Source organism: Leucopleurus acutus, assembly GCF_964270905.1.
Source record: "Leucopleurus acutus genome assembly, chromosome: 13".
Lineage (NCBI taxonomy): Eukaryota > Metazoa > Chordata > Mammalia > Artiodactyla > Delphinidae > Leucopleurus > Leucopleurus acutus.
The window spans coordinates 36,370,600-36,393,650 of NC_139155.1; positions in this window are offsets into that span (position 1 = coordinate 36,370,600).

Consider the following 23,051-nt stretch of genomic DNA (forward strand, 5'->3'; position numbering starts at 1 on the left):
TTGACAATAGACACTCTAAAAGGTAAGAGATGATATCTCATTGTGATTTAGATTTGCATTTCCCTGATGATTAGTGATGTTGAAAATCATTTTATGTACCTGCTGGCCATTCATATATCTTCTTTGAAAAACATGGATTCAAGTCCTTTGCTCATTTTTATTTGGGTTATTTATTTACTTATTTATTTATTTTTTTTGGTTACTGAATTTCTTCAATATGAATTTCTGGTATATTTTGAATATTAACCCCTCATCAGATATGTGATCTGCAAATATTTTCTCCCATTTTATAAATTGTGTTTTCTTGATGGTTTTCTTTGCTGTGCTGAAGCTTTTTAATTTGTTGTAGTTCTACTTGTTCCTCTTGCTTTTGTTTCCTTGCCTTTTAGTGTCAAATCCAAAAGAAAAAAGCATTGCCAAGACCAATCCAGTGTCAAGGACTTTCTTTCCTATGTTTTATTCTAAGAGACTTATAGTTTCAGGTCTTGGAGTCAAACTTTTAATCCATTTTGAGTTTATTTTTGTGTATGATGTAAGGTAGGAATTCAGTTATTTTGCATATAAATGTCCAGTTTTCCCGGCACCATTTATTGAAAAAAACATTCTTTCACCATTATATATTCTTGGTTTCTTTGTCAAAAATTAGTTGAACATATATGCACAGGTTTGTGCTTATGCCCATATCCTAATGTTCTGATTACTGCAGTTTTGTAAAAGTTTTGTAATCAGGAAGTGTGATACCTCCAGATTCATTCTTCTTTCTCAGGATTACTTTGTCTATCTGGGCTCTTTTGAGGTTCCATATATAGATTTTTAGATTGTTTTCTATTTCTGTAAAAAATAACACTGGAATTATGATAGGGATCACATTGACTCTACAGATAACTTTGAGTTGTACAAACATTTTGACAATATTCATTCTTCCAATCCATGAACACAGAATATCTTTTCATTTCTTTGTGTCTTCAATTTCTTTCATCAGTGTCTTATAGTTTTCAATATACAGGTCTTCAATTACCTAGAAGACTGCCTAGGACGTAGTAAGTGCTTAATAAATATTAGCTTAATAAATGTATCTTACTCACTCTTCTAAATAATGGAACAAATCATTTAGACAACTCATTTTTCTCTATGTCAGATCCAGTGTTTTTAATCTGAGTCTTTTATTGGAATGGTAATAGGAATCCTAGTTTTACATTTGCTCTCAAAGTTTATTCCTAAATTGGGAGTCAATTATCCTTCTCAATCCTTGCCTAGAGTTAAGGGCTTGCTGAACTCATCATCTTAATATGTTTGACCCCTCTCTTAATTCTTTGTTTATATTTGTACTATTGCCATAGCTCCCAATCTCTTTTATTTCCATTTCTTACATTTGGTTCGGTAACCTATTGACTGAATGATTCTTTCCTTTGGACACACATGTCTAGTTTTCCTACATAACAGTAGATAATTCTAAAAACAATCCTTTTTTTTTTTTCAATTTCTCAGGAGGCTACAGTTAGTGGCATGTATGCTTAAGCATTAAGCACACTTTTGCATTGTGTATCCTGGGAGCCCATGCTGATCTGTATCTGACAGATTGGAGTAGGAAAAGGTGGATTCTGCATGTTGATCTTTGTAGCAATCCCAAGAAACTCAGCCTGTTTTCATCTTTCAAAGTACAGTGACCTCTCTGTACCTTGTAGTATGTTTGGTATGAAAAACATAAACTTTATTTTAATCTAAGCCAGAGTTCAATTTTGTATAGAGTAAAAGACATGCTGAACTTTTATCTACTGAGCTCTAATTCTGGAGAGACCAGTGGCTCACTCTTTTCCTAAATTTACATTTCTGATTACTTCAAATTAGATGATACTTTTCTACTTTAATGTTACCCCCTGAAACTAATAATCATTTAATGCATTTATTGTAAATCACATTTATTGATGCTCTCAAAACAAAAAGAGGTTCATTTTTATCCCCATTCTAAGCTCATATTTGCAATCCATAGATTTAATCTGATTCTCTGTCCTAGCACTTGAGGTTGCATTTCTAAGATTAAATGTGCACTCACAAACACAACATCACAACTTATAGATTAAAAAAATACAATTTTTCTCTATATTGTTCATTATTTTAATAATTTATGATTATAATGATAATGTCTGTTGGTCCCCATTTTGTTTCACTTATCAGTTATTTTATTTTTTACATAAAAAATATTTAAGTATCACTGTTTTGTGGGGAAAGAACTATATTAAACATGTTGTATTTTAAGGACTTTCAAAGGCTCTATAAATTTTTGAAATACATTTATTTCACTAAATAAAATTATAAAGTGAGTTTTTTAAAAGCTTAATTTATCAGCTTACTTATTTTCATAATATTACAAAAATTACATCAGTTATATTATAGCAAAGGAAGGCCTTTGGTTCAAGGGGACAGATGTGAGTATATTAAGTGATTAGAAACGCCTGGGAAATATGTGCTATGCTTGTGTTCTTTCCCTGACACCAATATTTTAATTTTGAATAAGTGTTATTAGTTATCTGTGTCCTTACTGTGACTGAATTTCACCATGAAAACCCTCATCAGGAGGTATGTGTGGGTAGAAGATTTTCCATATTTTAAGAGTAGAGTATTCTAGCACATGTGAGAGAGGTCTGGCTTATATTGACTGTGACAAGTCTAACAACCTGGAGTGTCTCAGATGTCATCTCCCTAGTTTAACATCTCACCCAATTTGTGAATGAAATGTAACTTAATGCATTTGAAGTTTTGAATTAATGTAAGAAGAAAGAAAAGTTGCATGGAAGCAAAACTTTCATTCGATGTCTAGGTATATAAAGTTGTCTGATGATGTTTGGGGCTCCCTTTCATCAGGTAATGGGTACAAATATTCTAAACTACATTTACCTTTTGTCCCAATCTCCATGGTATCATACCATATTATAATCCACTTTTATTTTTAAACTAGTCCTCTGGTACAAAAAAATTATAAATTCAATCTCATTTTCCCTTCCCAAATGTGTGATGGATCAGACAAAATTCCATTTCTCCCTGAGGATTGTACAAATGTTTCTAGATATGGTGATCTGTTTGGCTTCTTTGTTTTATTTTTTAAATAATCCAGCAAAAGAGATGTTTTTAATATCTGCACCAGATACAATTGGAGAAGAAAGCAAGAGAGTACACATTAAAATGCTGTGAAGTGAGTACTTTAAACCTGAGAAGACCTTAAGGTATTTTTTTTTTTTGGAGTACAACACCCTTCTTTTGACTAGACTACAGTTTCAGTGAGAATACAAACTGTGATTACTTCAATCAACCCTACATTCTCATTGCCTAGAAGACTGCCTGATATATAGGAAGATGAAAAGAACTGTATTGAATTAATTAATTAATAACTGTATTTATTTTCAATGTATTTTTTACTGTATAATTTCTTCCTACAGTTGAACTTGGGACTAACAAGGTCTTCAGAAGAGAGAGAGATTATTTGGGTTAGGTAAGGATAGTCTAAGAAGATTTTATAAAAGAAGACATCAAATAGATATTGTAACACATAGAACACACTCTCTGTAATAGAATTCTATGGGTGATTTACAGCTTACCTTTGAAGGTCCTCATTCAGATTTTGGCATAATATTCACGTCTACTAAAAGGATAAAATACCTGATCAAGAACAATTTCCTTGGTTGCACTGTTGATGATGGAACCATCATTTTGACATTTGAGCTTTGTGTCTCTTGCCACATTTTCATAGACCACAAGCAGAGCTGTTGGAGAGGGTGCTTAGTGAATAAATATTAGATCATGGATGTACCAGTAGAAGGAATCTCTGTCTTAACTGAGCTCCCCAGGCAGTAGAATTTGATACAAAAATTAATGAATCAATTGTGTTATTTCATTATGCGTGAGAAAAATTCCAAAGAAACTGGAAGAGGAAAAGGGGAAATGATGAGGGAAGGAGAGAGCAAGTATGTGGTGACTGACATGGCTGATCTGCTTTTTATCAAACAAAGCATCAAAATGTTCCATTTTGCAGGATAGTCTTCCAAGGCCCAGGTAACTGTTACATCATTTCAAGTCAGTAAGTCCTTAGGTTGGAGGAAAGAGAATTGACCCTCAGTTTACTATATTCTATTGATCAAACACTCATCCACAAGAAGATATACAACACATATCAGACTTGAGACTTTTGGGAGCCAAGTATGACTCCATCATCTCATTCCTCACTGAAGCTGAAGCCCACAGATGGGAGGCACAGGTTCAGTCAAGGTCATAATCATAAATGCGGGTTGAGAGTTTGAATGAAGTCAGTCTGAGCTTATGCTCAGTACTTGTTGCTGCAGCTATTACTAGGGAAAAACAACTGGCTCAGGATTCTGGACATAGCTGAAGCTAAAAGGCTCTAAGGTGGTACCTAACCTAAGTAGCTACAGGAACAACTGATCAATTGAAGGGCCCTGGATCAGATTTTCCAAATGGAATGCACAAAATACATGATCCAGGAGGACTCAGGTGGTAAAAATAACTATTCATTTAGAGAGACCATGAACAAAGGATCTAGGGACGTGTGAATCAGAGAAAAGGCAAGAAAAGAAAATGAAGCATGTGAGGCATATTGAAATATCTAAAGAAGGTCCTTTGGGGAGAATAAATGGAGTCCTCTGATAGTGTGTATCATAATAATGCTTGGCAACTTCTTAATTACTCCTTCAATCCAGTATCCACCAAGGCCCACCATTCTTTGTAAACAGATATGGCACTTAGAAAATGTAAAGAGTATGAAGAATTTCCAGAATGGAAATAGGAAGAAAGGATGAAAGGAAAGAAGAAAGAAAAAAAGTGAGGAATGGCAGAACGATATGGAGAATTTCAAGGTCAAGGAAAACTAAAGTCAAATAAGTTCCCATTCTTTTGATGAATATAACACTATTAAGACTTTTAACATTTAAAAAATAAACAATAGATTATATTCTAAGAAATGAAGTAAGTATGTTGTGCATATAAAAGAATGGAAGTAAATGTGGAAATTGAGGAACATTCTTTGCAATACAGATAAAATTTGCCTTATGTTCCTATAGAGTACAATTCAAAAATTACATATTAGCTTTATTTCTGGAAAGTCGCTCTCATTTATATTTAACACATCATCAGTAGATTCGTCTTAAAGTTACATTACGCTTTATTAAGACTACCCAAATTTTTGGAGAGTCATCCTAATTTATTCCAAAGAGTCCTAACATTTCTTTGGAGGGACAATTTTTAATTTCATAAATTCAGGATGTTGAGAACTTACAAACAGTGTTTGTTCGGTTTTATTAATATCCCTTAAGAGACCTTGACCTTATTGACAAAAGGTAAAAATGTGCCAAATTATACCATCTGAATTTTAATCTCTTTGCTCAACAAATATTTATTGAGCCCTGTGTTAGGCCTTCTGCTGGGTAATAGTCATGCAACAGTGCACAAAATATACGTGTTTCCCAACCTTATGGAGCTCACATTCCAGTGGGAAAGACAGAAAAATGCAAATAAGCTGAAATAATGTTTAAGTATAAATTTAATAAGTACAATGAAAGAAAGAAGTGAAGGGCTGAAAGACCAAGAGTGGCCTTTCTGAAGACCTAACATATACACTCAGACATTAAGAATGAGTAAAAATAAGTTCCTATGTGAAGAACAAGATAAAAAGTGTTTCAGTAGAAAGGGTAGTACATAGTTTTCTTTCTTCCTTGAGAAAGAAAGAGCATGGGGAATTCAGAAAACTGTAAGGAGTTCAGCATGGTTGCATCATAGATGGAAAAAGGAAGAGTAGCTGATGATAAGTTGAAGAAATAGAGGTCAGATCATGCATGGCTGGTCAGACCATGATAAGAAATTTGGGTTTTTTTATAAATGAAATAGGAAAAGCCTTAAGTGTTTTGAGTAGGTTAATGGTTTGATTATAATTTAAGAAGATCACTGTGGCTGCTAAGTAGGAAATGGATTAAATGGAGCCAAGATGAATGCATGCAGACCAATTAGGAGTTTATTGACATTAGTAAAGGAAAGTGATGGTGGTAGTTTAAACTGGGACACCATAGATTAGGAGATGAATAAATTTTTCTTTCCTTTTCTTTTTTAAATTTCAAATACATATACAATTTTTCCAAGTCTCCAAATATTTTTTGTTAGTTTCTGCTTTATAACAAAGTGAATCAGTTATACATATACATATATCCCCATATCCGCTCCCTCTTGTGTCTCCCTCCCACAATCCCTATCCTACCTCTCTAGGTGGTCACAAAGCACAGAGCTTATTTCCCTGTGCTATATGGCTTCTTCGTACTAGCTAACTATTTTATATTTGGTAGTGTATATACGTCCATGACACTCTTTCACTTCGTCCCAGCTTACCGTTCCCCCTCCCCATGTCCTCAAGTCCATTCTCTATGTCTGCATCTTTATTTCTGTCCTGCCCCTAGGTTCTTAAGTAACATTTTTTTTTAAGATTCCATATGTATGTGTTAGCATACGGTATTTGTTTTTCTCTTTCTGACTTACTTTACTATGTATGACAGACTCTAGTTCCATCCACCTCACTACAAAAAAATAAATTTCATTACTTTTTATGGCTGAGTAATATTCCATTGTATATATGTGCCACATCTTCTTTATCCATTCATCTGTTGATGGACACATAGGTTGCTTCCATGTCCTGGCTATTGTAAATAGAGCTGCAATGAACATTGTGGTACATGAATTATGAATGGTTTTCTCAGGGTATATGCTCAGTAGTGGGATTGCTGGATTGTATGGTAGTTCTATTTTTAGATTTTTAAGGAACCTCCATACTGTTCTCCATACTGGCTGTATCAATTTACATTCCCACCAACAGTGCAAGAGGGTTTCCTTTTCTCCACACCCTCTCCAGCACTTATTGTTTGTAAACGTTTTGTTGATAGCCATTCTGAATAGTGTGAGGTGATATCTCATCGTAGTTTTGATTTACATTTCTCTAATGATTAGTGATGTTGAGCATCTTTTCATGTGTTTGTTGGCAATCTGTATGTCTTCTTTGGAGAAATGTCTATTTAGGTCTTCTGCCCATTTTTGGATTGGGTTGTTTGTTTTTCTGGTAATGAGCTGCATGAGCTGCTTGTAAATTTTGGAGAATTATCTTTGTAAGTTCCTTCATCAGGAAATATTTTCTCCCATTCAAAGGATTGTCTTTTCATCTTTTTTATGTTTTCCTTTGTTGTGCAAAAGATTTTAACTTTCAGTAGGTCCCATTTGTTTATTTATTTTTTTTTAATTTCCATTTCTCTAGAAGGTGGGTCAAAAGGATCTTCTGTGATTTAGGACATAGAGTGTTCTGCCTATGTTTTCCTTTAAGAGTTTTATAGTATGTGGCCTTACATTTAGGTATTTAATCCATTTTGAGTTTATTTTTGTGTATGGTGTTAGGGAGTGTTCTAATTTCATTCTTTTACATGTAGCTGTCCAGTTTTCCCAGCACCACTTACTGAAGATGCTGTCTTTTCTCCATTGTATATTCTTGCCTCCTTTATCAAGGATAAGGTGACTATATGTGCATGGGTTTATCTCTAGCCTTTCTATCCTGTTCCATTGATCTATATTTCTGTTTTTGTGCCAGTACCATACTGTCTTGATTACTGCAGCTTTGCAGTATAGTCTGAAGTCCAGGAACCTGATTCCTTCAGCTCAGGTTTTCTTTCTCAAGATTGCTTTGGCTATTCAGGGTCTTTTGTGTTTCCATACAAATTGTGAAATTTTTTGTTCTAGTTCTGTGAAAAATTCCATTGGTAGTTTGATAGGGAATGCATTGAATCTGTAGATTGCTTTGGGTAGTAGAGTCATTTTCACAATGTTGATTCTTCCAATCCAAGAACATGGTATATCTCTCCATCTCTTTGTATCATCTTTAATTTCTTTCATCAGTGTCTTATAATTTTCTGCATACAGGTCTTTTGCCTCCTTAAGTAGTTTTTTTCCAAGGTATTTTATTCTTTTTGCTGCAATGGTAAATGGAAGTGTTTCCTTAATTTCTCTTTCAGATTATTCATCATTAGTGTGTAGGAATGCAAGACATTTCTGTGCATTAATTTCATATCCTGCAGATCTACCAAATTCATTGATTAGCTCTAGTAGTCTTCTGGTGGCATCTTTAGCAGTCTGTATGTATAGTATCATGTCATTTGCAAACAGTGACAGCTTTACTTCTTTTCCAATTTGGATTTTTTTATTTCTTTTTCTTCTCTGATTGCTGTGGCTAAAACTTCCAAAACTATGTTGAATAATAATGGTGAGAGTGGACAACCTTGTCTTGTTCCTGAACTTAAAGGAAATAATTTCAGTTTTTCACCACTGAGAACGATGTTGGCTGTGGCTTTGTCATATATGGCCTTTATTATGTTGAGGTAACTTCCCTCTATGCCTACTTTCTGGAGGGTTTTTCTCATAAGGGGCTGTTGAAGTTGTTGAAAGGTTTTTCTGCATCTAATGAAATGATCATATTGTTTTTCTCTTTCAATTTGTTAATATAGTTTATTACATTGATTCATTAGTGTACATTGAAGAATCCTTGCATTAGTGGGAGAAACCCTACTTGATCATGGTGTATGATCCTGTATTGTGCTGCTGGATTCTGTTTGCTAGTATTTTGTTGAGGATTTTTGCATTTATGTTCATCAGTGATATTGGCCTGTAGTTTTCTTTCTTTGTGATATCTTTGTCTTGTTTTGGTATCAGGGTGATCGTGGCCTCATAGAATGAGTTTAGGTGTGTTCCTACCTCTGCTATACTTTGGAATAATTTGTTAGCTCTTCTCTAAATATTTGATGGAATTTTCCTGTGAAGCCATCTGGTCCTGGGCTTTGGCTTGTTGGAAGATTTTCAATCACAGTCTCAATTTCAGTGCTTATGATTTGTCAGTTATATTTTCTATTTCTTCCTGGTTCAATCTTGGAAGGTTGTGCTTGTCTAAGAATTTGTCCATTTCTTCCAGGTTGTCCAATTTATTGGCATAAAGTTGCTTGTAGTAATCTCTCAGGATCCTTTGTATTTCTGCAATGTCAGTTGTTACTCTTCCTTTTTCATTTCTAATTTTATTGATTTGAGTCTTCTCCCATTTTTTGTTGATGAGTCTGGCTAAAGATTTATCAATTTTGTTTATCTTCTCAAAGAACCAGCTTTTAATTTTATTGATCTTTGCTGTTGTTTCCTTCATTTCTTTCTATTTATTTCTGATCTGATTTATTTCCTTCTGCTAATTTTGTTTTTGTTGTTGTTTTCATTCTCTAGTTGCCTTAGGTGTAAGTTTAGGTTGTTTATTTGAGACACTTCTTGTTTCTTGAGGGAGGATTGTATTGCTGTAACCTTCCCTCTTAGATCAGCTTTTGCTGAACCTCATAGGTTTTGGGTCATCATGTTTTCTTTGTCATTTGATTCTAGGTATTTTTTGATTTCCTCTTTGATTTCTTCATTAAGCTCTTGGTTATTTGGTAGTGTATTGTTTAGCCTCTATGTGTTTGGTTTTTTTTACAGATTTTTTTCCTGTAATTGATATCTAGTCTCACAGTGTTGTGTTCAGAAAAGATACTTGATACAATTTCCGAATTCTTAAAATTAACAAGGCTTAAGTTGTGACCCAAGATATGGTCTATCCTGGAGGATGTTCCATAAGCACTTGAGAAGAAAGTGTATTTTGTTGTTTTTGGATGGAATGTCCTATAAATATCAATTAAGTCCATGTTGTTTAATATATCATTTAAAGCTTGTGTTTCCTTATTTATTTTCATTTTGGTTGATTTGTCCATTAGTGAAAGTGGGGTTTTAAAGTCCCCTACTATGATTGTTTTACTGTCAATTTTCCCTTTTATGGCTGCTGGCATTTGCCTTGTGTTTTGAGGTGCTCCTATGTGGGGTACATAAATATTTACAATTGTTATATTTTCTTCTTCGTATGATCCCTTGATCATTATGTAGTGTCCTTCTTTGTCTTTTGTAAAAGTCTTTATTTTAAAGTCTATTTTTTCTGATATGGCAATTTCTACTACAGCTTGCTTTTGATTTCCATTTGCATGGAATGTCTTTTTCCATCCCCTCACTTTCAGTCTGTATATGTCCCTAGGTCTGAAGTTTGTCTCTTGTAGGCAGCATATGTACAGGTCTTGTTTCTGTATTCATTCAGCCAGTTTATGTCTTTTGGTGAGAGCATTTAATCCATTTACAATTAAGGTAGTCATCAATATGTATGTTTCTATTACCATTTTCTTAATTGTTTTGTGTTTGTTATTGTAGGTCTTTTCCTTCTCTTGTGTTTCTTCCTAGAGAAGTTTCTTTAGCATTTGTTATAAAGCTGCTTTGGTCATGCTGAATTCTCTTAGTGTTTGCTTGCTTGTAAATTTTTAATTTCTTTGTCAAATCTGAATGAAATCCTTGCTGAGTAGAGTAATAATTGTTGTACGTTTTTCCCTTTCATCACTTTAAATATGTCCTGCCACGTCCTTCTGGCTTGAAGAGTTTCTGCTGAAAAATCAGCTGTTAACCTTAAAGGGATTCCGTTGTATATTATTTGTTTTTTTTTTTTTCTTTGCTCTTTTTCATTTTTTTTTTTTGTATTTCTTTTTGTAGTTTCATTAATATGTGTCTTGGCATGTTTCTCCTTGGATGTATCCTGTATGGGACTCTCTGTGCTTCCTGGACTTGAATGACTATTTCCTTTTCATGTTAGGGAAGTTTCCAACTATAGTCTCCTCAAATATTTTCTCATTCCCTTTCCTTTTCTCTTCTTCTTCTGAGACCGCTATAATTTGACTGTTGGTGCTTTAAATGTTGTCCCAGAGGTCTCTGAGACTGTCCTCAATCCTTCTCATTTATTTTTCTTTATTCTGCTCTGTGGTAGTTATTTCCACTATTTTATCTTCCTGGTCACTTATCCATTCTTCTGTCTCTGTTATTCTACTATTGTTTCCTTCTAGAGAATTTTTATTTTATTTATTATGCTGTTCATAATTGTTTGCTCTTTAGTTCTTCTGAGTCCTTGTTAAACGTTTCTTTTATTTACTCCATTCTATTTCCAAGATTTTGGATCACTTTTATTATCATTACTCTGAATTCTTTTTCAGGTGGACTGCTTATTTCCTCTTCATTTTCTTGGCCTGAAGAGTTTTTCTCTGCTCCTTCATCTGCTGTGTGTTTCTCTATCTTCTCATTTTGCTTAACTTCCTGTTTTGCGGGTCTCCTTTTCATAGGCTTCAGGTTTATTGTTCCTGTTGTTTCTGGTGTCTGCCCCCAGTGGTTAAGTTTGGTTCAGTGGGTTGTGTTGGCTTCCTGGTGGAGGGGACTGGTGCCTATGTTGTGGTGGATGAGGCTGGAGCCTATCTTTCTGGTGGGCAGGACTGTGTCCAGTGGTGTGTTTTGGGGGTGTCTTTGACCTCATTATTATTTTAGGCATCCTCTCTGCTAATGGGTGGGGTTGTGTTCCTGTCTTGCTAGTTGTTTGGCATAGGGTGTCCAGCAGTGTAGCTTGCTGGTCGTTGATTGGAGCTGGGTCTAGGGTTGAGGTTGAAATCTCTGGGAGAGTTTTCACCGTTTGATATTGCATGGAGTTGGAAGGTCTCTAGTGGACCAATGTCCTGAACTTGGCTCTCCCACCTCCAAGGCACAGGCCTGACACCCAGGAGCACCAAGACCCTGTCAGCCAAATGGCTTAGAAGAAAAGGGGGAAATAAATAAATAAAATAAAAAGTTATTAAAATAAAGAATATTTTTAACTATTAAAATAAAATTAAAAAGTAATAAATGAAAGAAAGAAAGAAGAGAGCAATCAAGCCAGAAAACAAATACACCAATGATAACAAGTACTAAAATCTATACTAAAAGTAAAAGAAAAACAAACAAGAAAGGACAGACAGAACCCTAGGACAAATGGTAAAAGCAGGGGAGGAAAGGGGGAAGATGGCAGAAGAGTAAAACGTGGAGGTAACCTTCCTACCCACAGATACATCAGAAATACATCTACACGTGGAACAACTCCTACAGAACACCCAGTGGATGCTGGAAGAAGACCTCAGACCGCCTAAAAGGCAAGAAACTCCCCACATACCTAGGTAGGGCAAACGAAAAAAGAATAAACAGAAACAAAAGAATAGGGACAGGGCCTGCAATAGTGGGAGGGAGCTGTGAAGGAGGAAAGGTTTCCACACACTAGGAAGCCCCTTCATGGGCGGAGACTGCAGGTGGCAGAGGGGGGATTGTTCAGAGTCATGGAGGAGAGCACAGCAACAGGGGTACAGAAGGCAAAGCAGAGAGATTCCCACACAGAAGATTGGTACTGACTGGCACTCACCAGCCCAAGATGCTTGTTTGCTCACCCACCGGGGCAGGCGGGGGCTTGGAACTGAGGCTCAGGCTTCAGTCAGATCACAGGGAGAGGACTGGCAGCGTGAACACAGCCTAAAGGGGTTAGTGCACCACAGCTAGCCGAGAGGGAGTCCGGGGAAAAGTCTGCAACTGCCAAAGAGGCAAGGGACATTTTCTCCCCTCTTTGTTTCCTGGTGCACGAGGAGAGGGGATTAAGAACACTGCTTAAAAGGAGCTCTAGAGATGGGCACAAGCCATGGTTAACAGCGCAAACCCCAGAGATGTGTATGAGATGCTAAGGCTGCTGCTGCCACCACCAAGAAGCCTGGTGTGAGCACAGGTCACTATCCACACCTCCCTTCCAGGGAGCCTGTGCAGCTCATCACTGCCAGGGTCCCAGGATCCAGGGACAGCTTCCCCAGGAGGACTCATGACGCACCTCAGGCTGGTGCAAATTCCCACCAGCCTCTGCTACCGCAGGCTCGCCCTGTACTCCATGACCCTCCCTCCCCCTGGCCTGAGTGAGCCAGAACCCCTGAATCCTTTAGCCCTGTCCTCTCTGAGAGAAGAACAGATGCCCTCCAGCAACATATACACAGAGGCAGGGCCAAATCCAAAGCTGAGCACCACAGGAGCTGTGCAAAAAAAGAAGAGAAAGAGAAATTTCCCCCAACAGCCTCACAAGCAGTGGATTAAATCTCCACAGTCAACTTGATGTACCCTGTATCTGTGGAATATCTGAATAGACAATGAATCATCCCAAATTGAGGAGGTGGACTTTGAGAGCAAGATTTATTATTTTTTCCCCTTTTCCTCTTTTTGTGAGTGTGTATGCTTCTGTGTGAGGTTTTGTCTGTATATCTTTGCTTTCACCATTTGTCCCAGGGTTCTGTCCATCTGTTTTTTGGTTGTTGTTGTTACTTTAAAAAAAATCTTAATAATTATTTTTTATTTTAATAACTTTACTTTATGATACTTTATTTTATTTTATCCTCTTTCTTTCTTTCTACTTTTTCTCCCTTTTATTCTGAGCTGTGTGGATGAAAGGTTCTTGGTGCTGCAGACAGGAGTCAGTGCTGTGCCTCTTATGTGAGAGAGCCAACGTCAGGACACTGGTCCACAAGACACCTCCCAGCTCCACATAATATCAAAGGGTGAAAATCTCCCAGATATCTCCATCCCAACACCAACAAACAGCTTCACTCAATGACCAGCAAGCTATGGTGCTGGACACCCTATGCCAAACAACTAGCAAGACAGGAACACAACCTCACCCATTAGCAGAGAGGCTGCCTCAAATCATAATAAGCCCACAGACTCCCAAGAACACACCACCAGACATGGACCTGCCCACCAGAAAAACAAGATACAGCCTCATCCACCAGAACACAGGCACCAGTCCCCTCCACAAGGAAGTGTACAAAACCCAATGAACCAAGTTTAGCCACTGGAGACACACACCAAAAACAATGGGAACTATGAACCTGCAGCCTGCAAAAAGGAGACCCCAAACACAGTAAGGTAAGCAAAATGAGAAGACAGAAAAACACACAGCAGATGAAGAAGCAAGATAAAAACCCACCAGATCTAATGAATGAAGAGGAAATAGGCAGTCTACCTGAAAAAGAATTCAGAATAATGATAGTAAATATGATCCAAATTGTTGGAAATAGAATAGAGAAAATGCAAGAAACATTTAACAAGGAACTAGAAGAACTAAAGAGGAAACAAGCAACGAGGAACAACACAATAAATGAAATTAAAAATACTCTAGAAGGGATCAATAGTAGAATAACTGGGGCAGAGGAACAGATAAGTGACCTCGAAGATAAAATAGTGGAAATAAATTCTGCAGAGTAGAATAAAGAAAAACGAATGAAAAGAATGGAGGACATTCTCAGAGATTTCTGGGACAGCATTAAGCACACCAACATTCCAATTATAGGGGTCCCAGAAGAAGAAGAAGAAAGGAAAGGGACTGAGAAAATATTTGAAGAGTTGAAAACTTCCCTAATATGGGAAAGGAAATAGTTAATCAAGTCCAGGAAGCACAGAGAGTCCCATACCGGATAAATCCAAGGAGAAAAATGCCAAGACACATATAAATCAAACAGTCAAAAATTAAATACAAAGAAAACGTATTAAAAGCAGCAAGGGAAAAACAACAAATAACACATAAGGGAATCCCCATAAGGTTAACAGCTGACCTTTCAGCAGAAACTCTGCAAGCCAGAAAGGAGTTGCAGGACATATTTAAAGTGATGAAGGAGAAAAAAACTACAACCAAGATTACTCTACCCAGCAAGGATCTCATTCAGATTTGATGGAGAAATTAAAAACCTTTACAGACAAGCAAAAGCTGAGAGAGTTCAGCACCACCAAACCAGCTTTACAACAAATGCTAAAGAAACTTCTCTAGGCAAGAAACACAAGAGAAGAAAAATACCTCCAATAACGAACCCAAAACAATTTAGGAAATGGGAATAGGAACATACATATCGATAATTACCTTAAATGAAAATGGATTAAATGTTACCACCAAAAGACACAGACTGGCTGCATAGAAACAAAAACAAGAACCATATATATACTGCCTACAAGAGACCCACTTCAGACCTAGGGACACATACAGACTGAAAGTAACGGGATGGAAAGAGATATTCCATGCAAATGGGAACCAAAAGAAAGCTGGAATAGCAATTCTCATATCAGACAAAATAGACTTTAAAATAAGGACTATTAGAAGAGACAAAGAAGGACACTACGTAATGATCAAGGGATCAATCCAAGAAGAAGATATAACAATTGTAAATATTTATGCACCCAGCATAGGAACACCTCAATACATAAGGCAAATACTAACAGCCATAAAAGGGGAAATCGACAGTAACACATAGTAGGAGGCTTTAACACGCCACTTTCACCCATCGACAGATCATCCAAAATGAAAATAAATAAGGAAACAGAAGCTTTAAATGATACATTAAACAAGATGGACTTAATTGATATTTATAGGACATTCCATCCAAAAACAACAGAATGCACATATTTTTTTCTCAAGTGCTCATGGAACATTCTCCAGGATAGATCATATCTTGGGTCACAAATCAAGCCTTTGTAAATTTAAGAAAATTGAAATTTTATCAAGTAACTTTTCCGACCACAATGCTATGAGACTAGATATCAATTACAGGATAAGATCTGTAAAAAATACAAACACATGGAGGCTAAACAATACACAGTTTAATAACGGAGTGATCACTAAATAAATCAAAGAGGAAATCAAAAAATACCTAGAAACAAATGACAATGGAGACACATCGATGCAAAAAATATGGGATGGAGCAAAAGCAGTTGTAAGAGGGAAGTTTATAGCAATACAATCCTACCTTAAGAGACAGGAAACATCTCGAAGAAACAGCCGAAGCGTGCACCTAAAGCAATTAGAGAAAGAAGAACAAAGAAACCCTGAAGTTAGCAGAAGGAAAGAAATCATAAAGATCAGATCAGAAATAAATGAAAAAAAAAATGAAGGAAATGATAGCAAAGATCAATAAAACTAAAAGCTGGTCCTTTGAGAAGATAAACAAAATTGATAAACCATTAGCCAGACTCATCAAGAAAAAAAGGGAGAAGACTCAAAACAACACAATTAGAAATGATAAAGAGGAAGTAACAACTGACACTGCAGAAATACAAAAGATCACAAGAGATTACTACAAGCAACTCTATGCCAATAAAATAGACAACCTGGAAGAAATGAACAAATTATTAGAAATGCACAATCTGCCAAGACTGAATCAGGAAGAAAGAGAAAATATGAACAGACCAATCACAAGCACTGAAATTGAAACTGTGATTAAAAATCTTGCAACAAACAAAAGCCCAGGACCAAATGGTTTCACAGGCGAATTCTATCAAACATTTAGAAAAGAGCTAACACCTATCCTTCTCAAAATCTTCCAAAATATAGTAGAGGGAGGAACACACCCAAACTCATTCTACAAGGCCACCATCACCCTGATTCCAAAACCAGACAAGGATGTCACAAAGAAAGAAAACTACAGGACAATATCACTGATGAACATAGATGCAAAAATCCTCAACAAAATACTAGCAAACAGAATCAAACAGCACATTAAAAGGATCATACACCATGATCAAGTGGGGTTCATTCCAGGAAGGAAAGGATTCTACAATATATGCAAATTAGTCAACGTGATACACCATATTAACAATTTGAAGGAGAAAAAACATATGATCATCTCAATAGATACAGAGAAAGATTTCGACAAAATTCAACACCCATTTATGATAAAAACCCTAAAGAAAGTAGGCATAGAGGGAACTTTCTTCAACATAATAAAGGCCATATATGACAAACCACAGCCAACATCATCCTCAATGTTGAAAAACTGAAAGCATTTCCACTAAGATCAGGAAAAAGACAAGGTTGCCCACTCTCACCACTCTTATTCACCATACTTTGGAAGTTTTAGTCATAGCAATCAGAGAAGAAAAGGAAATAAAAGGAATCCAAATGGGAAAAGAAGAAGTAAAGCTGTCACTGTTTGCAGATGACATGGTCCTATATAGAGAGAATCCTAAAGATGCTACCAGAAAACTACTAGATATAATCAATGAATTTAGTAATGTAGCAGGATATAAAATTAATGCACAGAAATCTCTGGCATTCCTATACACTAATGATAAAAAATCTGAAAGAGAAATCAAGAAATCACTCCCATTTACCATTGCAACAAAAAGAATAAAATATCTAGGAATAAACCTACCTAAGGAGACAAAATACCTGTATGCAGAAAATTATAAGACACTGATGAAAGAAATTAAAGATGATACAAAGAGATGGAGAGATTTACCATGTTCTTAGATTGGAAGAATCAACATTGTGAAAATGACTCTACTACCCAAAGCAATCTACAGATTCAATGCAATCCCTATCAAACTACCACTGGCATTTTTCACAGAACTGGAACAAAAAAATTCACAATTTGTATGGAAACAAAAAAGACTGCAAATAACCAAAGCAATCTTGAGAACAAATAACAGAGCTGGAGGATTCAGGCTCCCTGACTTCAGACTATACTACAAAGCTACAGTAATCAAGACAGTATGGTACTGACACAAAAACAGAAATATAGATCAATAGAACAGGATAGAAAGCCCAGAGATAAACCCACACACATATGGTCACCTTATTTTTGATAAATGAGGCAGGAATGTACAGTGGAGAAAGGACAGCCTCTTCAATAAATGGGGCTTGAAAAACTGGACAGGTACATGTAAAAGTATGAGATTAGAACATTCCTTAACACCATACACAAAAATAAACTCAAAATGGATTAAAGACCTAAATGTAAGGCCAGAAACTATCAAACTCTAGAGCAAAACATAGGCAGAACACTCTATGACATAAATCACAGCAAGATCCTTTTTGACCCACCTCCTAGAGAAACGGAAATGAAAACAAAAATAAACAAATGGGACCTAATGAAACTTAAAACTTTTGCACAGCAAATGAAACCATAAACAAGACCAAAAGAAAACCCTCAGAATGGGAGAAAATATTTGCAAATGAAGCAACTGACAGAGGATTAATCTCCAGTATTTACAAGCAGCTCATGCAGCTCAATGACAAAACAACAAAAGACCCAATCCAAAATTGGGCAGAAGACCTAAATAGACATTTCTCCAAAGAAGATATAAAGATTGCCAACAAACACATGAAAGAATGCTCAACATCATTAATCACTGGAGAAATGAAAATCAAAACTACTATGAGATACCGTCTTACACCAGTCAGAATGGCCATCATCAAAAAATCTAGAAACAATAAATGCTGGAGAGAGTGTGGAGAAAAGGGAACACTCTTGCACTGCTGGTGGGAATGTAAATTGATACAACCACTATGGAGAGCAGTATGGAGGTCCCTCAAAAAACAACAAATAGAATTACCATACAGCCCAGCAATCCCAGTACTGTTCAAAAAGAGTCATGTACCAAATTGTTCATTGCAGCTCTATTTACAATAACCAGGGGATGGAAGCAACCTAAGTGTCCATCAACAGATGAATTGATAAAGAAGATGTGGCACTTATATACAATGGAATATTACTCAGCCATAAAAAGAAATGAAATTGAGTTATTCGTAGTGAGGTGGATGGACCTAGAGTCTGTCATACAGAGTGAAGTATTTCAGAAAGAGAAAGACAAATACCTTATGCTAAAACATATATACGGAATCTAAGAAAAAAAAATGGTCATGAAGAACTGAGGGGTAAGACGGGAATAAAGACACAGACCTACTAGAGAATAGACTTGAGGATATGGGGAGGGGGAAGGGTAAGCTGTGAGAAATTAGAGAGTGTCATGGACATATATACACTACCAAACGTAAAATAGATAGCTAGTGGGAAGCAGCCGCATAGCACTGGGAGATCAGCTCTGTGCTTTGTGACCACCTAGAAGGGTGGGATAGGGAGAGTGGGAGGGAGGAAGATGCAAGAGGGAAGAGATATGGGAACATATGTTTAACTGATTCATTTTGTTATAAAGCAGAAACTCACACACCATTGTAAAGCAATTATACTCCAATAAAGATGTAAAAAAAAAAAGGTAAAAGCAAAGCTGTACAGACACAGTCACACAAAGAAGCATACACATTCACACTTACAAAAAGTGAAAAGGGAAAAAAAATACATGTTAAGAAAAAAGGAAGAGAGCAACCAAATCTATAAACAAATCTATCAATGATAATAAGCTCTAAACACTAAAATAAAATAAACATAAACCCTGAAACATATTAGATCCAGAAAGCAAACCTCATGTCTACAGTTGCTTCTAAGGTTCACCACCTCAATTTTGGGATGATTCACTGCCTCTTCAGGTATTCCAGATATGCAGTGTACATCATGTTGATTGTGGAGATTGAATCCGCTCCTCCTGAGGCTGCTGGGAGAAATTTCCCTTTCTCTTTGTTCGCACAGCTCCTGGGTTCAGCTTTGGATTTGGCCCTGCCTCTGCGTGTAGGTCACCTGAGGGTGTCTGTTCCCGCCCAGACAGGACAGGGTTAAAGTAGCAACTGATTAGGGGCTCTGGCTCACTCAGGCTGTGGGAAGTAGGGGTACGGAATGTGGAGCAAGCCTGTGGCGGCAGAGGCCATCATGACATTGCACCAGCTTGAGGTGCACTGTGTGTTCTCCCAGCGAAGTTGTCCCTGGATTATGGGACACTGGCAGTGGCAGGCTGCACAGGCTCCCAGGAGGGGAGGTGCTGATAGTGACCTGTGCTTGCACACAGGCTTCTTGGTGGCTGTATCAGCAGCCTTAGTGTTTCATGCCCGTCCCTGTTGTCCGTGCTGATAGCCACGGCTCACACCTGTCTCTAGAGCTTGTTTAGGTGGTGCTCTGAATCCCCTCTCCTTGTGCATCCCGAAACAATGGTCTCTTGCCTCTTAGGCAGTTCCAGACTTTTTCCCAGACTCCCTCCCGGCTAGCTGTGGCTCACTAGCCCCCTTCAGGCTGTGTTCACGCAGCCAACCTCAGTCCTCTCCCTTTGATCTGACCTCTGAAACTGGAGCCTCAGCTCCCAGCCCCCACCCGCCCTGGCAGGTGAGCAGACAAGCCTCCCAGGCTGGTGGGCGCTGGTCAACACTGATCCTCTGTGTGGGAATCTCTCTGCTTAGCCCTCTGCATCCCTATTGCAGTGCTCTCCTCTGTGGCTCTGAAGCTTCCCCCTCACCCACCCACCATCTCCACCAGTGAAGGGGCTTCCTAGTGTGTGGAAACTTTTCCTCCTTCACAGTTCCCTCTCAGAGGTGCAGGTCCTGTCCCTTTTCTTTTGCCTCTGTTTTTTCTTTTTTCTTTTGCCCTACCCAGGTATGTGGGGAGGTTTTGCCTTTTGGGAAGTCTGAGGCCTTCTGCCAGCATTCAGTATGTGTTATCTAGGAGTTGCTCCACATGTTGATGTATTTTTGATGTATTTGTGAGGAGGAAGGTGATCTCCATATCTTACTCTCCGCCATCTTGAAGATCTCTCTTAAGTTTTTCAAATAGTAATCATATGATAGGAAGACGTGTGCTATAGAAATTGTTCACATGTAGTATAATGAGAGACTAGAGAACACCAAGTTTATGTTTGATTTACACAGAAAGATGGACAGCAAAGAAGATAATTCAAGAAGATAAGGTGTTTGAGCTTCATCTTGTGGAATTGAGGACCGGGAAGAACATTCAAATAGAAGGAATGGTATATGATGAATTTCAGAAGAAAGAAATGGTCCAACATTTGGAGCCATTAAATTAGTCCACATGTGGAACAAGAGTGGAACATGTGGAACAAGAGTGTGACTTCATTGCTGGGTGTGAGTGACAGCGTGTTGAACAGAGTGGCATCATGACAGGATTGTGGTTTGGGAACAATGGAGGACGGGGAGTACAGCTGAAGTAAATTCCATGGAGGAGAAAAGCATCTGTGTATTGACTGTGGGGGCGAGTGCGATGGTTCTGAGGCAGGAATACTGAGGACCTTGTCCCAAGAATGGAAAGAGGGATCATGTGGTTAGAAGATTTGCAAAACAAAATGATTTAATTGCTTTCTGATTTTTTGTGTCTTTTTGAATACCTAGTCATGGGGCAGAAACTTTTCTTCAGACTCTAAAGGTTCAAAGCACAAGTCGAATATAATTTGGGGAGTGTGGTATTTCAATTGATTTTATACTTCAGCCACATAATTTCCCACAACATAATAACCTAAAAAACTAGAGCTGCTAAATTAGTACCCATCATAAGAAATTATTTCTAATTTTCACTACTAAATTCCTGTACATAATTAATATACCTGGGTCCAGTGAACTTCTTCACCTACATACTTATCCTATTTTTTTTTTCTGTCAGTGTCTCATTGTCAAAAGCTATTTCTGCATTCCCAGTCTTATTGATCAGATTATGATTTGAGAAAATAAAAAGTAGTTTATTGTCTTTTTAAAACGATTTGATGCCAATATCTCTATCCATATTTAGCCAGAAATCTATAAAAATTTAAGTATTAAAAAGTCATTGAAGATCTACTAGGTACAGTGCTAGGTACCAGATGTGTGCTAGTTACATTATTTAAACTATGTCTACTTTTTATAAAAACTACATAAAGGAAATACTTTAAAACCCTCTTTCCGACTAAGGAAACTGATGTTCTGTAAAGTTAAGCACCCAAGGACCACACAAATAAGTGATAGGGTTTGCATCTGCCCCAAGGTTTTCCTGATTCTGAAGCCTGTGCACTTTCCTTTCCATCAAAATGCCTTAACTGATCTAGAACAGTATTTCTTAAATATTTTGGTGTCTAGATACCTTTTACATTCTTAAAAAAATATTGAGGACCCTAAAGAGCTTCTATTAATATTGGTTACATCTATTGATACTTACTGTAATAAAAATTATGACTAAGAAATTTTAAAAATTTTAATTCATTTAAAAATAACAAGTCATTATATAAGTACCTTGTTTTGTGTAGAAAGTAAGTGTATTTTATATAACAAGAAAAAATTAATAATAAGAATGCTATTGTTTTACATTTTTGTAAGTATAATTACTCTCTGTCTCTAGAAGATGCCTGGGTTCACCTATCTGCTTCTGTAATCGGGATGTAGTATATGTCTCTTTGATGAGGTATATGAACAAAATCCAGCTTCACTTCAAATATGTGTGAGAGTAAATAAATATGAATTAGATAAGGAAGGACTGTTTTAATAGTCTTTACTTTACAGTTGTGGATATTTTTTTGATAGTATACCAAAACTCAACAAATTGTTTCTCATAGGTTGGTTGCAATGTAGATTATGAAACCATACCAATAAGCTTTGCATGCTGTTACATTAAATTATTTTATATATCTTGTTTTTTTGAATGACTCTTGCATTTGTGCTTAATTTTATAACATTGTGCTTTAGTCATTTGGAAAATATCAATTGATTGAGCTTTGCAGATTTTCCAAATGTTGATAAATCCATTGATTAATGTCACCATCCATCTTATCTGAAAATTATGTATCGGGAAGATGTTCATCTTAAGGGAGCAGATACAAGTTTTTTCAAAATTTTAAGTTTTGCCTGAAAACTCAACTTTGAGCAATGGAAAAAATGCTGTCAATTGAATGCCTTGAAATGACAGGCTCACATAGTTCATTTTCAAGAAAATGTCTACTCAATACCCAAGTCTGAATAGCCAGTTGTTTTTCAATGTCTTTCAAAAATGACATTCCATTCTTTTTAAAGTGGCTAGTTCAGTTTACAACTAAAGCAATAGCACACATGTGGTTTCGCTTGGGACAATTATAGTACTTGGTATGTAGAAGTGCTTTGTCCATACTTTGTATTTTCACACACAGAATAGTAAAGAGCTATATACTCAAGAGTTGAGATTTAATAAAATTAGTACTTTAGCTACTTATTTAAGGGCACTTTTAAATAAAATGCCTTTTGCTTTTCCTAAAAGTATGTGGCAGTGAATATACAATGACTTCTACAGTATACTGCTGCTGGATTTATTCATACTAAAGCATGGCCAGTTACACTCACTATTGTTTTTGCACCATTGGTGCCATTGTCAACACAGTGAAAAAGGTAAATATCATCTTTAAAATTACTACAAGAGTAGTTTTGATTCTGCATTCCCCCTGGA